Here is a 15858-nt window from a genome sequence, read left to right on the forward strand (position 1 = left end):
ACATTAGCGTGAGGACTTAAATCAGCTAGAGCACTAGTTTAACTTATAAACAATGACATTAAACTCCCAAGTTGACATATCCTTGACTGGTTCTAGTCACCTGATGGGGACTGTACTGTTGACACAGATTACTCCATTCTGTTTGAATTGGATACGCTTCACTTCCTGTCTTAAAAGTATGGCAGAGTGATAGGACTGAATAGTTGCTTGAAGTTGGACTGAAAGACCAAATCATTTCCACCTTTTATACTTATAAAATCTATGGCAATAAAATGTATAAAATTATGTGAGTGAAGTTGTGTGAGTAGTGTTGAACACCAATGGAAGAATCCATACAATCACGCTGACTGGGTCTACTATGAACTGATCTTATCCATTCTCAATTGTACCCTTATTGCTTCACATCAAATTGTCTTTGATATCACACTCTACTCAGATGTTGTTTCAAACCTTCTCAAATCACAGTAATTTGTGTGCATATATACTTCCCTCACTCCCAAGAGTGCTCAGTGGAGAACCTGGACTCAGACATCATTGAAGAAAGAAAGACCATCATTTGGTATCTCCTTCCCTTGCCCAGTTCCACACTTCAAATCATTTCCCATCTTTTGCTGTACCCATTGATGATGATGATGTGGCCTTCTCAATAATGAAGAATTTGGGCTATGGATTCCATTTCCTCTTTTAGCCTTCCTTATCCCTTGGATCATTCTATTTTTCTCCCTGACTTTAAACCTCCAATATCTGTTGTCATCTCTGCCACCTTCAAATGTTCTTGTCCCTTCTTAAAAACAAACAAAAACAACCCTTTCATTTAACCCTATTTCTCTAAAGCTTAAGCTATCCTTTTTGTATCCATTCTCCATTTAACCAAACTTTACTGTCATTGCTTCATTGTTCACCTTCCTTATACTTCTCAAACCTTTGCAGACTGGTTTCTATCCCCACCATGAATCTAAAACTATTTTCTTCAAAGTCATCAGCAATTCCTTTTTGCTAAATCCAATGACATTTATTCAATCCTCTTTCTTGGTATAACATAGTAGCTTAATAAGTGCTCCTAAATGGAATAATTAGTTGACCTCAGAAAGAAGAGAATCATAACTTCTCTGGGCCTCATGTTTAAAATGAAAGATTTGAACTAGATGTGCTCTGAGGTCATTCCAGTTTAAAATCTATTATTTTATTAAAATAATTGAAAGAAAAGTAATAGTTTTAAAAGAAGCAAACAATCTAGTAGGCAGAATACTATTTAAAGTAATTAGATACACATTCTATGACTACTTATGGCCGTTGCTCAAGTCTTCAACATAGGTTAAATTACTGAATCTTTCTCTGTTTTCCCCCTAACTGATGCCCCAAACCAAGCCAGAAACTTTCTACAAGGACATCTTTTTTACTTAATAGTGTTTTAGTTCCTTTTCTAATTGCATGTAAAAATAGTTTTCAACATTTTTTCATGTAATTATTTTTCACTTTTTAAATTTTTTTTTGAATTTTACAATTTCCTCCAACCTTACTTCCCTCCCCCCACCCCCACAGAAGGCAGTCTGATAGCCTTTACATTGTTTCCATGCTATGCTTTGATCAAAATCATAAATTTTGAGAGAAATTTGAGAGAAAAATTATATCCTTAAGGAAAAAAATAAAATATAAAAGATAGCAAAATTATGTAATACCTAGGATAACTTTTTTTTTTAATTGAAGGTAAATAGTCTTTGGTCTTTGTTTAAACTCCACAATTCTTTCTTTGGATACAGATGGTATTCTTCATTGCAGATACCCTAAAATTGTCCCTGATTATCACACTGATGAAATGAACAAGACCATTAAGGTTGATCATCAACCCCATTCAACATTAATTTTTATAAGATTTTGAGTTCCTAATTTTTTGCCCTTCTTCCCTTTCCTTTCCCTTCCCCAAGACACCAAAAAATCTGATGTAACACATGTACAATCATGTTAAACATATTTTCACATTACTCATTTGAAAGAAGCATCAAAACAAAAGGGAAAACCCACAAGAAAGGGGAAAAAATGAAAATAGTCATGTACTACAACTTGTTCAGTCATTCCCTAATTGATGGACCTTCCCTCAATTTCCAGGTTTTTAGTCACCACATAAAGAGCTGCTATAAATATTTTTGTATATATGGGTCTTTTTCTCTTTTTTTTTTATGATCTCTAGGATACAGCTCTTATTGATATTGCTGAATCAAAGGGTATGCAGAGTTTCATGATTCTTTAGGTATGGAACATTTTTAAATAGTCTTTAATCAGACTCAAACCTGAAATTTTTCCTAAAAGTATTTATAGCAAGACAATATTATTTAGTTAATAAATAACTATTTAATTACTGCTAAATTTTAGTAGATAAAAATGCCAAATTTGTTTTCAGAAAGATCTGAGTTTAAATCCTGCCTCAGACTTTAGCTTTGGGACTGTGTTCAAGTCATTTTGTTTCTGTAGATCTTAGATTTCTCATCTGTAAAATGGAATGATAATTACACATATCTCACAAAGTTGGTGGAAGGACCAAAGATGATCATAAATAAAGTGCTTTGCAAACCTGAATGTTTATATATATATATATATATATATATATGTATGTATGTATATACATATATATATATGAAATGTCAGTTATTATTATAAACCTATCATTTAACTATAGTGGTGGCATAAGTTTAAGTTTTGTTCCATTAAGTAAATATTACAGAAATGGCACCTCTAAGTTTCTAAGCTGCCTAGTATACTAAATCATTAGGCAAGTATTTCTACCTTTTATAACCCCCTTTTGCTGACAGTCCACCTCTACTGATGAGAGTAGGCAAAAATATTCCAGAGTTCTTTTATGTTATCAGTATTATAGAAAAGATTTATCTTGAAAGATAAAGTACCAGGGAGTAACTTCTACTGCCAAACTCCAGCATCCTTATGTTGCCTAAAGGAAAGGGTCTGGTTTCCTTTGTTTCTTGGTACCTCAATAGTTGTGCTTTCCTCATCCTTTTTGCTACTATCCCCAGGATTAAATTCTGAGGTGAATGCTGGAGGGCAGTCTCTAATGGTTTGATATTTAAATCTTTTCCAAAGATATGTGTTGTAATAGAAAGAATTTATAGTTTAGTAGTAGATTATGATACATATTCAATTAGCTATTGGACAAAATAAAATCATAGAATCTAAGAATCATGTAGATAAAACAAAGTGACCTCAGAAACCTTCTGGTCAAACACTTATTTTATAATTGAGGAAACTGAGACCTGAGTAAGCTAAGTGACTTGCCCAAGGTCACACAGGTAGTTAATAGATTAGAAATAAACATAGCAGAGTGGTTAGAACAATCAATCAATAAGCATTTATTAAATGCTAATTATATGATTGGCCCTGTACTAAAACACTGATACAAATAAAAAGCAAAAGTAGTCTGTACCCTCTAGAAGCTTATATTCTAATGTTTGCAATTTTGAACTGAGGCCTGTGAAGCTTATTTTTAAGAAGATGTTTATAGCCATTTAAATATGATTCTTCAGGGGCAGCTAGGTGGCACAGTGGATAGAGCACCGGCCCTGGAGTCAGGAGTACCTGAGTTCAAATCCGGCCTCAGACACTTAATAATTACCTGTGTGGCCTTGGGCAAGCCACTTAACCCCATTGCCTACCAAAAACTAAAATAAATAAATAAATAAAATATGATTCTTCCTTTGTATTTTATTTCTATGCATTTAAAAACATTTTTTTAGTCAAAATTGCACTAGACTATCAATGGGGTCCATGACAAAAAAAAAAGTTAAGAAACCTTATATTAGAACTTTTCCCAAATAGAACAGACTGCCTTAAGAGATTTTTATTTTTCTGAGGTTGGAAGTAGGGGGTGCTTTCAAATGGTGCCTAGATGACCATGGACACAATGTTTGAAGAAAACAAAATAGCCTGAACTAGATGTCTTCCAACATTCTAAGGTTTTATATTTCTGTAAGATGTCTAGACTAATGTCTATGACTAATGGTGTACCTGAACCCTTGGTTTGGTGCTATCTTGATTTTATACTCTAAAGATAACATGTTGTCTGTGTGTGTTCATGTATATATGTTGGTATATAATTATATGTATATTTGTATATGAATATATATTTGTTGTGTGTATGTATATAAAATTGGAGAAATAATCTTTATTTGTCACTGAAGATGACTGTTTTAAATATTGGCAAAATGTAATATTGGCTTAAAATTCTTTGATCAAGACTACTTAAATTCCATGAATTGCTGTGTGCATTTAATACAGTGTTTTCATTTTATAGAGGAAGAATGGTCTCAGAGATTTTCTTTATATCATACCATGAATTAATAACATTCTTAACCTTATAACCCAAATTTCCTAATTCTTGGTCCATCACACAAATTTATAGCTAATTTTCAGCAATTCAACCTTTTATTTTCAATCTAGAGATTTACAATTTTTACAAGTAATTTGCAAGTGATTCTTTCTTAGTCTTTAGAAGTCTATAAACATAATACCTATTGGAAGGCTATCTTTGAGACTATATGTGAAATTTTGGGTAATGATATCAATTTGACTTCTGTTTATATCTTAGCTTGCATTTAGATTGTAATTAGCTTTACATTCTTATACTTTAAAGATTCAATGGTTCTATGATCTGATTAATGATGCACTTCCTCCAAAATTAAAAGATCAAAACCCATCCAGTGAATAAGTGAACTCTTGTTCATATCCTTCTCCCTAAATTCTCCATTTGGGGTCCACTCAGTTGCTGGTAATTTTCCTTTAGGTTATTTTACATTGCATGGGTACCAGGTACTAATCAGTTATTCATCTATTATCCTCACCAGCTTTCTTACATGAAGAAAAATTGGTCTGATTTTATAGAATAAAACATTTATGGAATATATATTTGTTCTTTCCTGAAAAAATAAAGGTCCAAGAAAGATTAATACAAAAAATATGAAAACTAGAACCATTTCCTTACAAACAACTGATTAAAAGATAAAAGAGGCATTTTTCAAAAAAAAATGCAAGCTATTCATAATCATAGAAAGAATGCTCCAATTCATAAGAGAAATACAAATTAAAATAATTCTGAAGTTTTAACTTAGATCCAACAAATTGACAAGGATGGGAAAAGACAAAAATAGTAAATATTGGAGGGATGTTGGGAAGACTATTAGAAATATGACTTTAGGGCAACCAATTATGAAAACAATTTGAAATTTAAATAAAATGTTTTTGAATTGTACCTACCCTTTGATCCAGAAATACCACAACTAGGTAATAGAACTTAAGAGGTCAAAGTCAGAGGGGGAGTTTCATTTACAAGTATATTTGATCCAATTATATTTTCAATGTTAACATTTGTACACAAAAATAAGAAAACGCTATAAATCAGAACTTGATTTATTGTTTTGATTATCTAGTCTTGGAAAAAGTGAAGAGAAAGTACTGGTATTGAACATTAGGCTTAAAAATATATATTTCAAACATTCTTTTCAAAGAGCCAGTTGTTAAACATTTTCAGGCACATCCTTACATACATGCATACATACAAAAATATTTGTGGTAGCATTTTTTCTTGAACCAAAAAATTGGAAGGAATTTGAATATTATTTGGAGAATGGCAAAACATGTATTATATGACGGTAAAAATTATTTATTAAATGTTTATTGCATGCCAGGAACTGTTCTAAGTACTAGGTAAAGCAGTTTCTGCCCTCAAGGAGTTTTGTGTTCTCAAGGGGGAAGACAACTTATAAAGGAGTGTTGGAAAGTTGGGAAGGTGGGATACAGGGCCACTAGAAAATAGTCTGGAGGCCTTGCTCAATGATCAGAGCTCTGGGACCACAGAGTAGACTCCAAGGTTCCTGGGGAGAGGATGAGGAATATGATGGGAGAGCAGGAAGGATGGTGAAGAGATGACAAAAGAAATCAGAAAGATCTGAGACTGGTTCGAGGGCACTGCACAATGACCATTTTAATGACAAGAAAAGAAACACTGAAAGACTTGAAGACTTCCACTGATGTGGTGTGACCAGTCTTTCCATCGAGGTCTGAGAGTGAAGCACATTTCCCACTTCTTGGCAGAGGGATGGTGCCCTCTAGGTTCAGAATAATTATGAATATGACTTTGGGGCATTTCCCAATGTTAGGCATGACCATATGAAATTTTCTTTGCTTAAACTTATTTGTTCAAAGGAGAATTCTCTTTTTTTAGAGGAGGAGTTATTTGGAAGTGACAGTGATACCAAATAAAGAATATCAATAAAACATTCTTCAACAGTCCAAAGCAATACATTTCTCTTAATAAAATAAGCATACAAAACACATTATCACATTCCTATGAAGCATAATTACTGTCACTTCATGGATTTAATTAAACTAATACAATTCAATTTATTAAGAACCTTACTGTGTACAGAGTACTATGCCAAGTACTATCCCAAATTCTAGAGAGGGGAATATAAGATCCTTCAAGGTGGGAATTGATTTTGTCTTTGAATTCCAGTGGGGTACTGAGAAAACCTCCATGAAGTCTAGAAGTCTGCTTCTGTAGCAAAATGAAATGGCAGTGTGGACCCCAGTTTAATTCACTTAACCTCTAAGTGATCGGCTCTAAAACTATAAATTGTACAGAAATGTTGTGTTCTTTGTTGCTAAAGGGAGTTTTCTCATTTAAAGTTCCTTATACCAATGAACTTTTTAAAAAATCCAAATGCCTAGCACTAGATGATTTGCAAATAGTAAGAGCTTAATAAATGCCTATAGAATGAAAAATGAACTGAACTGAATTAAATTGAATTAAAACTTGCCCTTCTTATCTTATTGGACTTTGATAAGGAAAACCTTAAGAAAATTTAAAACTTTAATAAATGAGAATTTTTAGTTGCCCTTAACTTTTGTAAAGAGGAAACAAATGCATGTTCCATATCTATTTCATTCAGTAAAATAATGTCAATTTTTTTTCTTTCTTTTGTAACACTAGTGAAGGATAACAAGTAGAAAACACAAGTTCTATCCCTGTACATATTCAATGTTAAAAAAAAAACAAAATCTCAGATATTTACAGTATAGAATGACTCATTCACACTAAATGCAAAATAAGCATGACATAAAGTAATGGTTCTCAAACTTTCATATACTTCATCAGAAATTTTTGAGCATGCAACCCTTACATATGGGTATATATGTACAAATATATACATACATGTATATATGTAATGTATGTTGTTATTGATCATTAGAGTTGTATCTGATACTTTGTGTCCCCATTTGGAGTTTTCTCGGCAAAGATACTGGAGGGGTTTACCACTCCATTTCCTTCTCCAGATCATTTTATAGATGAGGGAACTAAAGCAAATAGGGTTAAGTGACTTACTAGGGTCACATGATTAGAAAATGGCCAGATTTGAGTTAGGTCTTTCTTACTCTAGGTAAAGCACTGGATCCACTGTATCACTTAATTTCCACATATAACTTTTTTATAAAGTTTCATATATACATATATATATGTACATATCTCACACATAAAGTTATACAAATAATTTTATACATTAGAAAATTGATTAAAAAATAGAAATTAAAAAGGCTGATATAAAGATGAAATAATATTTTATTCTAGGGTCAAAAGGTAATCAGTGGAGTTTATTGAGTAGGGGAATAACATGGTCAGATACTGAGTTTTAGGAAAGTCATGACATCTTATGTTGAACCCGGTTTGGAGAAAGGAGAAACTTGAGGCAGGATGAGCAATCTTTCAGGAACTGAGAGTATTACATTTTGTCTGAAACATAAAATGTATGAAGGAGAAGGGCCTTAAATTCCAGAGAGGATCAAACTTTGGTTGGTGGACTTTAGGAAAGAGTAAAGGTAGGGATTGCTTTTAGAAGAATATTGTTCAAATTTCAAACTGTTGTTAATTGTTAGATTCTGAATTATAGTACTGATATAGAGTTGGCTTTCTTTGTGAAAAGGATTAGAAATATTTATACAAAAAGCTGGAAGTTAAGAGGTAGAAGGGTTGATTCATGGTCCAAAGCTAACCCCTCTACCTGCTCAAGTAATTCCATTCTATCCCATTTCCTCCAACAGATTGTCCCTGCTGTCATTCCTTATTTTTAATCTCTCTCTCCTGATTCCTTCCCTATTGACAACAAATATATCTTTTCCACCCTCAAAAAATCCTCCCTTGAGCTTTCCATACCCATTAGGGATTGTGCTATATCTCTTTTGCCCTCTGTTGTTAAGCTCCTTGAAAAGGCTCTCCAGAATAGGAGCCTCTACTTCCTCTCCTCTCACTCTCTTCTTAAAATCTTTTACAATACAGCTTCTAAATTCATCATTCCACTGAAATGATTCTATCTAAAGTTACCAATGATCCCTTTTTTGCCAAATCCCAAGGCCTTCTCTTAATCTTCATTCCCCTTGGCCCCAGACAAAGTTGATTAGCTTTGTTTCCTGGACAATTTCTTCTTTCTGCTACACCCTCTTGATTCTCCTCCTCCTTATCTGACCATTCCTTCCCAATCTTCTTTGCTGGATTCTATTCCAGATCTTACCTTCTAACTCAAGCTGTCTCTCAAAATTCTATTCAGAATCCTCTTTTGTTCCATTCTATACTACTTCCTTTGGTAAATCTCATCAGCTCCCAGAGATTTAATTACCATTTCTATACTGATGATTCTCTAAATTGTCTATCCTGCCCTAACCTCTCTGCTGAACTTCAATATCACATCTTCAATTACCTTCCAGTCTTCTTGTACAAAATGTTCAATAGAGATCATAAACCCAGCATATCTAAAACAGGACACCTGATCTTTCACCTTAAACCATTCCTCTCCTACTTTTTGATTACTATTGAGGACACCACCATCTTTTTAGTCTGTCAGGTTCACAACCTGGATTCCTCACTTCTTTAATCTCCTCTATCTAGGCTGTTGCCATGACCTGATGGTTTCACCTTTGAAGTATCTCTTGGATATTCCCTTTCTCTCTGCTGATAGTTTGATCAGTCAGGTGCAGGTCCTCATCATCACACATCTTAATTATTGCAATAACCTGCTGGCAAGTCTACCTGCCTAGTCTCTTCAGTCCATTCTCTAGTTTGCCATCAAAGTGATTTTCCTAAAGTACAGGTCCATTAATTAGCATTAGCAAAACAATCAATGCCCACTAATAAACTTCACACAACAAGTCCATATTGGTAAATAGCATATAGCTTTTGACTTTCAGAGCTACAAAACAACCTAGATCTTTTCACTCTAAATCCAGCTCTCTTTGTATTGTATGATGTTGCCACAGATAAATCCTAAGTAATAAATATTAAGTTGAATTTAGCAAAATATGCTAAAAATTTAGCACCAAAAGTTTTGTTGAGTTTTGGGGGGATGCATAGAATCATCCGATGGTTGATGTGAAGTTAATACTTTTCTGAAAACTGCTTCCATGCTGCATCAGTCTTTGTAATACTGGAGAGTAATTTTATAAACTCAATAAACCATTTAAATCTTGTGTAAAACACATTATACATGATAATAGCCTCATTTGGCAAAGTCATCATAGGTATGATTCCATTATTGTATCAAGGTACTATTTATTGATACATCCTTTATGTTAAACAACCTCTTAATGAAGTGAATTGCCTTGAAGCCTTAGAAGTGCACACACAAAAAAGTTATCACTACCTAAAGAACTATTTCAAATGCAGTAATTATGTAATATTAATGAGCAATATCACATACAACTATGTTTGCCAGCCTATAATACAGTTGAGTTGATTCTTTTTAATGTGTTGTTGGAGATGACCTAGCTCTGCAGAAGTGCCTTCAGGTTCAACAACCCATGTAAAATATAATAAATGCATAAATAATTTAGAATAGAAATAGGTAGCATTATGGCCAAGTTTTTGTGCTCCTGTTTTTTAAAAACCTGGAAGGTTAGCAGTTATAAATAGTGATATACAGAAGTGCTGTAATTCAGCTTTACCTTTGAGTTGGAACTAAACAGAGAAACTCTCTCCAGGTCTTTAGAGTATTTTTTTAATTCAGGATTGAGTTAATTAACATAATTCTCAAGTTATTAATTTTAAATTCTAGAAATGAAATGAAAAATAACCCTGGAACTTAATAATTTTATAAGTTGTTTTTATCTCTTATAAGATTGAATATGAGCTACAACTTTTAAATAATATTTTGCAAACTACTTAAAAAGGTTAATGTCATTAATTGATATTAAATTTGTTATACCTCTATTATTATTGTTGAGTTGTTTAGTCATGTTTGACTCTTATGTAGCACACCAGTACTGTCCATGGGGTTTTCTTGGCAAAGATTCTGGAATGGTTTGCTATTTTCCTTCTCTAGTAGATTAAGGCAAACAGAAGTTGAATTACTTGCCCAGGGTTACACAGCTAGTAAGTATCTAAGGTCAGATAACTGGATTAGTTGCTCAGAGTGGTAGCTAGCATGTGAAATAGCAAGTAAGCATCACAATTTGAATTTGAACTTGGATCTCCTGACTCTAATTTCAGTGTTCTCTATATTACATCTCTTTTAAACAATAATCATAATCACCCTGCCTGCTTCATATGTGAGTTGTGAGAAAGTATAATATAAAACTTAAAACACTATAAAACTTTTATTTTGGTGGTGGTGGTAACTTGATATTGTTTTTATTGGGGATGGGGGGAGCAGTTGAACAGAAGACATCATTTTTTTTGATCCATGTAAAAAGACTTCTTGGAGAAGCCAGGATTTCAGAAGCTATTTGGATTGTGGAGGATTTGGCAATAGAGAAAGAAGGTTGGTATTTAAAGGATATAGTACTTACTTTAGATATAGGAGTAGAATTATAAAATGAAGAAGAATTTTATTAGATGCATTGATTCCAGTGGAGGAAATAAGTTAGCAAATAGAAGACAAGAAAAGTGAATCCATCTACGGTATCATCAATTTGTGTTCAATTCAGCTAACTTTCATTAAGCACTTATTATGTTTACAGAGTATGAGTTGGGAGATAAAGTGATAGGACAAACACATCCTTCAAGTCCAAGCACAGTAATTTTTTTTTCTTTTGATATGTTGAATAATGAGAAGCTAAAGTTGAGTTTTTAAGGACCATGATCAAAAAGGAAAACAGAGATTATAATTTTAGCAGTCATGGTGAAGAAAATGGAATCTGGTCAGGAAGGATGTTGTAATAATCTAAATGGAGGGAAAAACAAGAACCACAAGTTTGCAGATTGGATCCTCAAGGGAGTCACTATACCAAGGATTCAAGAATGTTTTGTAGGACAACACTGAAAATTGCAGAAAATTATTTATAGTTCATGAGTCTTTATCAGTAAATTTACCTTTAATAATAAGTGAGCAGACACAATTAGCTCAAAGCATGGACATTTATAAGACGAAATAGTTAAGAAGACTAGCTACACAATATTACCTTTTTTAAATGGGAGATCCTCTCCCACAATACAAATAAGCCACCATTGGCAAGTATGCTAATACATTTAGCATATACTGATAGTATAGTTCATATGAAAGGCATGCATATGGCTTGTTCCAGCACCAACAGGTTACCATGCCCTCTCATTGCTCTCTTTTGTATGCAACATCTCTGCTGGGGAGCTCCCTCAGTCTACTCCCTTTTACAGCTTAACTTACCTGCTTGACCCAGTCATCTCTTAAATCTAGACTTGTTACTAGAAGTTATGCTCCTTGAAATTGTACCTGCCTTGAATGTCCCAGAGCTGGTCACCAAAGGTATGCCAATATTCAAAAAAACAAATGCCAAACTTCCTTTTGATTCAGCAGAAAAAACTTCCCCTCCACTTTGTAGAATGGAGACACATTTTTTTCACTCAAACATATGAACACTCCGGTACCTGTGTTTACCTCAGTTACTTACAAACAGGTCCACTAATTAGCATTAACAAAACAATCAATTCCCACTAATAAACTTCATACAACAAGTCCATATTAGTAAATAGCATATAGCTTTTGACTTTCAGAGCTAGAAAAGAACCTAGATCTTTTCACTCTAAATCCAGCTCTCTTTGTACTGTATGATGCTGCCACAGATAAATCCTAAGTAATAAATATTAAGTTGAATTTAGCAAAATATGCTAAAAATTTAGCACCAAAAGTTTTGTTGAGTTTTGGGGGGATGCATAGAATCATCCAATGGTTGATGTGAAGTTAATACTTTGCTGAAAACTGCTTCCATGATGTATCAGTCTTTGTAATACTGGAGAGTAATTTTATAAACTCAATAAACCATTTATATCTTGTGTAAAACACATTATACATGATAATAGCCTCATTTGGCAGTAGAGAAACTGACTACCCCCGTTCTCCCCAATATGCACATTATAAAAATATGTGGTAAAGATTGGTCAACTATATAGAAGCAAACACTGAAATAAGTTCAATCAATTAAAAAGTGTTTTTAAAGTGTTCATTATGTGACTAACCTTCCACTAAAATCTTTCTCAGAACCTCATTATAAAATAGAGGTTGCACTTGGGTCTTGAAGACAATACTAAAGGAGAGGTTCTAGAAAATTGGAAAGGCTTCAAGTATACACCTGGTAATTGACAACATATTTTTGACTATTTTGTTTAATTGACTATATATTTGTCAGCTTAAATAAGTGTAGAGAAGATCATATTCAGAAGGTTGTCCCCTTCTTTTTTTAGTTTTAGCAGTTTACAAAGACTGAGACAAAGAGGGATTGTAATCTAGGTTGGTTTGAGGTAGTGGCCAAATTGCTGAATATATATCTTTGAAGTAATTACATCCTCAGCACTATGCCAGGTGCTTTGGAATTGAAAATAAATTAAATATTACTATGGAGAAGTTTATTTGAGATATTGGAAAGATGTTAGTCTTGATTCTTAAGTCATCTCCCTTCTTTTCTCAAGGAGTTTGGTATCTGACTTGCAATTTTTTTCTCCTTCTCAATGCTTGCCCTTATACTGGGGGGCTTCAATCCATGTTCTCTTTCAAATACCCTAACCACCTTTTTTTTTTAACTTATTCACCTACAATTAGCTATTCCTCCTCTCCACCTCAGCTTCACATCAAGATGGTCATTCTTTTGATTATGCCATCACTCATATGTTCTACCTCCCCATTCAAGAATTCTGAAATTCCCTTATCTGACCATAATTTGTTGGCTTACCACCTTTTACTCTACCTTCTCTTATGTAACTTTGCTATTTATCCAAACTGTGACATCCAAGATCTTGAACCCTCAATTCCCTCCCAGGCCATCTTACCTGCACTAGCCATTCTCTTCCTAACTCCTTGGGAAACTGATTCAAATCTATAATTTTCTCTTGAATTCCTTATCATATCACTAATTACTCCTAGCCAAGCCTCAACCTTATATCCCTTCCATAATTCATTGCCTTGTCTCTAACACCTGCATTGATCAACAAAAGTAGAGAAAAATCACACAACTATTCTGACTGGGTTCACTAAAAAATGCCAAGATCTACTATTGTATCTTAAGCCATCACCAATTATCCTGACATGTCTTGCCACTGGACTCCAGTGACTCTGGAGGAGAGAGAGAGAGAAAGAGAGAGAGAGAGAGAGAGAGAGAGAGAGAGAGAGAGAGAGAGAGAGAGACTTGAAAGCAAATTGGCTTTGCACAACCTTGCCTCACTTAAATCCAATTTACTTTCAAGTCAAGATATCACTTCTGATGTAATTGGTCCTCTTCAAGAATGAAGGACAAAAAAATATCAACAGAAGGGTAACACTGTCTTCCCCATCCTCTAGGATTACATTCTAAGAGTCATCCCAGATTCCTCACTATCTCTCATGTACCCCCCCCATATCCAAGTTGTTTCTCAGGCCTATAGATTTCACCTTGGCAACATCTTTTAAATATGCCCTCTTCTTTGACTGCTACTCTAGTGCAGGCCCTGAGGTCTAGACTTTGTGGTAACATGTTGGTGAGTCTGTCTGACTACTTCAATCTATTCTCCATCAGCAATTTTTTCCCTAAAATATGATTTTCCTATAATCTGATCATATCACCCTCCTTTACGTCAATAAACTCCAATAGCTTTCAATAGGAAGAAGCAAATACAAAAATTGCTATTTGACTTTCAAAGCCCTTCACAACCAAGCCCCTTTCTATTTTTCCATTCTTTTTAAACTGTACCCAAAAACACACTCTCTGATTGAGATACTTTGGTCTTCTGGTTGAACTTTGTGCAGGAAACTCCATTTCTTAGCTCTAGGCATTTTCTGTGACTGGCTTCTATTCCTGGCCCACTTTCCCTTCTCTGCTCAACTACTGACCTCCCTGACTTCCTTTAAGTCACAACTAAAATCTTACCCTCTATAAGAAAACTTTTCCTAACCCTCTTAATTTCAGTGACATCTCTCTAATGATTATTTGCAATTTATCTTGTATATAGCTGATATTATATATATATATATATATATATATATATATATATAATATATATATATATATATATATATATATCCATTTTTATGTTGTTTCTCTGTTATGATGATAGGGTCACCTCCATACCACAGTGAAGCACTGAATGGGATTTTTGTGCCATTCAGCATTATTAGGAGAATGCTGGTGTTAAAATATGAATTTTATAATAGGAAACAATTTAGAATCTTTGAATGTATTATGTAACTTCCTGAAAGAAATCCAGACTACTCTCTGGATTATTAGGGAAAAACTTCCTAATAGTTTAAACAGACCAAAAATCAAATAGGTTTTATCCAGAGGTGGTAACTCCACACTCTTTAGAAGTTTTAAGTTGAGAATAAAAATTTGTCAAATGTGTGATATTGGAGATTTCTTTTGTGAACAGGTTGTCTTGGAAAGTCTCTTCCAACTGTCAAATTCAGGGGCAGCTAGGTGATGTAGTGGATAAAGCACCGGCCTTGGAGTCAGGAGTACCTGGGTTCAAATCCGGTCTCAGACACTTAATAATTACCTAGCTGTGTGGCCTTGGGCAAGCCACTTAACCCCATTTGCCTTGCAAAAACCTAAAAAAAAAAAAAACCCCAACTGTCAAATTCTATGATTCTGATTCTTTTCCTAGCTCATTATGCAAATGAAATTCCTGTTCAATGTACAAGGACTCATGGGTTAATGTTCAATAAACTACTCATCCAACCATATGTCATATTTTAGGTTGTAGGCATTTTTCACCCATTTGGTTTTTCAAATATGGATGGTTATACCAATATATCAAGTGAATATGTATCTCATTGAATAAGCTTTGTAATATCCTGGAGCTTTCCATGATCAGTACAACATTATCTTTAGAGAAGGACATTTGGAGGACCTGATTACTTACAAGGAATCCCTCCTCTAACTATTCATTCTTAATATTGTCTTTATCAACATATATCTTCCTATTTTATGCCTTGATTATTTAAATTCAAAGAATTATCAGTGATATATATATATAATTTAACAAATTATGACTTTATATGTACACAAGGATATCATGTAAAAGGAAAGACTAAATTTTCCTTTTCCTTTTTTTTTTTGCAACCAGCAACATTAAAGACAGTAGGTTCTTGTATTCTTTATAAGCCTTTCAGTCAATTGTGTCAACAAATCGAACATTTAATAAGACCCTACTATGTACCAGGAAGGGCAAAAAGTAGTTCCCCTTCTCAAAGAACTAAGTTTAATAGGTGAAATAACATGCAGACAATTATCTAATTCCCCTTCATTTGTTAGGTATCTTCCCCAACTTTGAGATATATTTAAAATCAACTCTGTAATAATTTCAATATTGTATCATTTCCAGAAAATAATTTCTTCATGATGTAATTGTTCTTGTCAGGCTGCTGCCAG

Source organism: Macrotis lagotis, chromosome 1 (assembly GCF_037893015.1).
Source record: "Macrotis lagotis isolate mMagLag1 chromosome 1, bilby.v1.9.chrom.fasta, whole genome shotgun sequence".
Taxonomy (NCBI): Eukaryota; Metazoa; Chordata; class Mammalia; order Peramelemorphia; family Peramelidae; genus Macrotis; species Macrotis lagotis.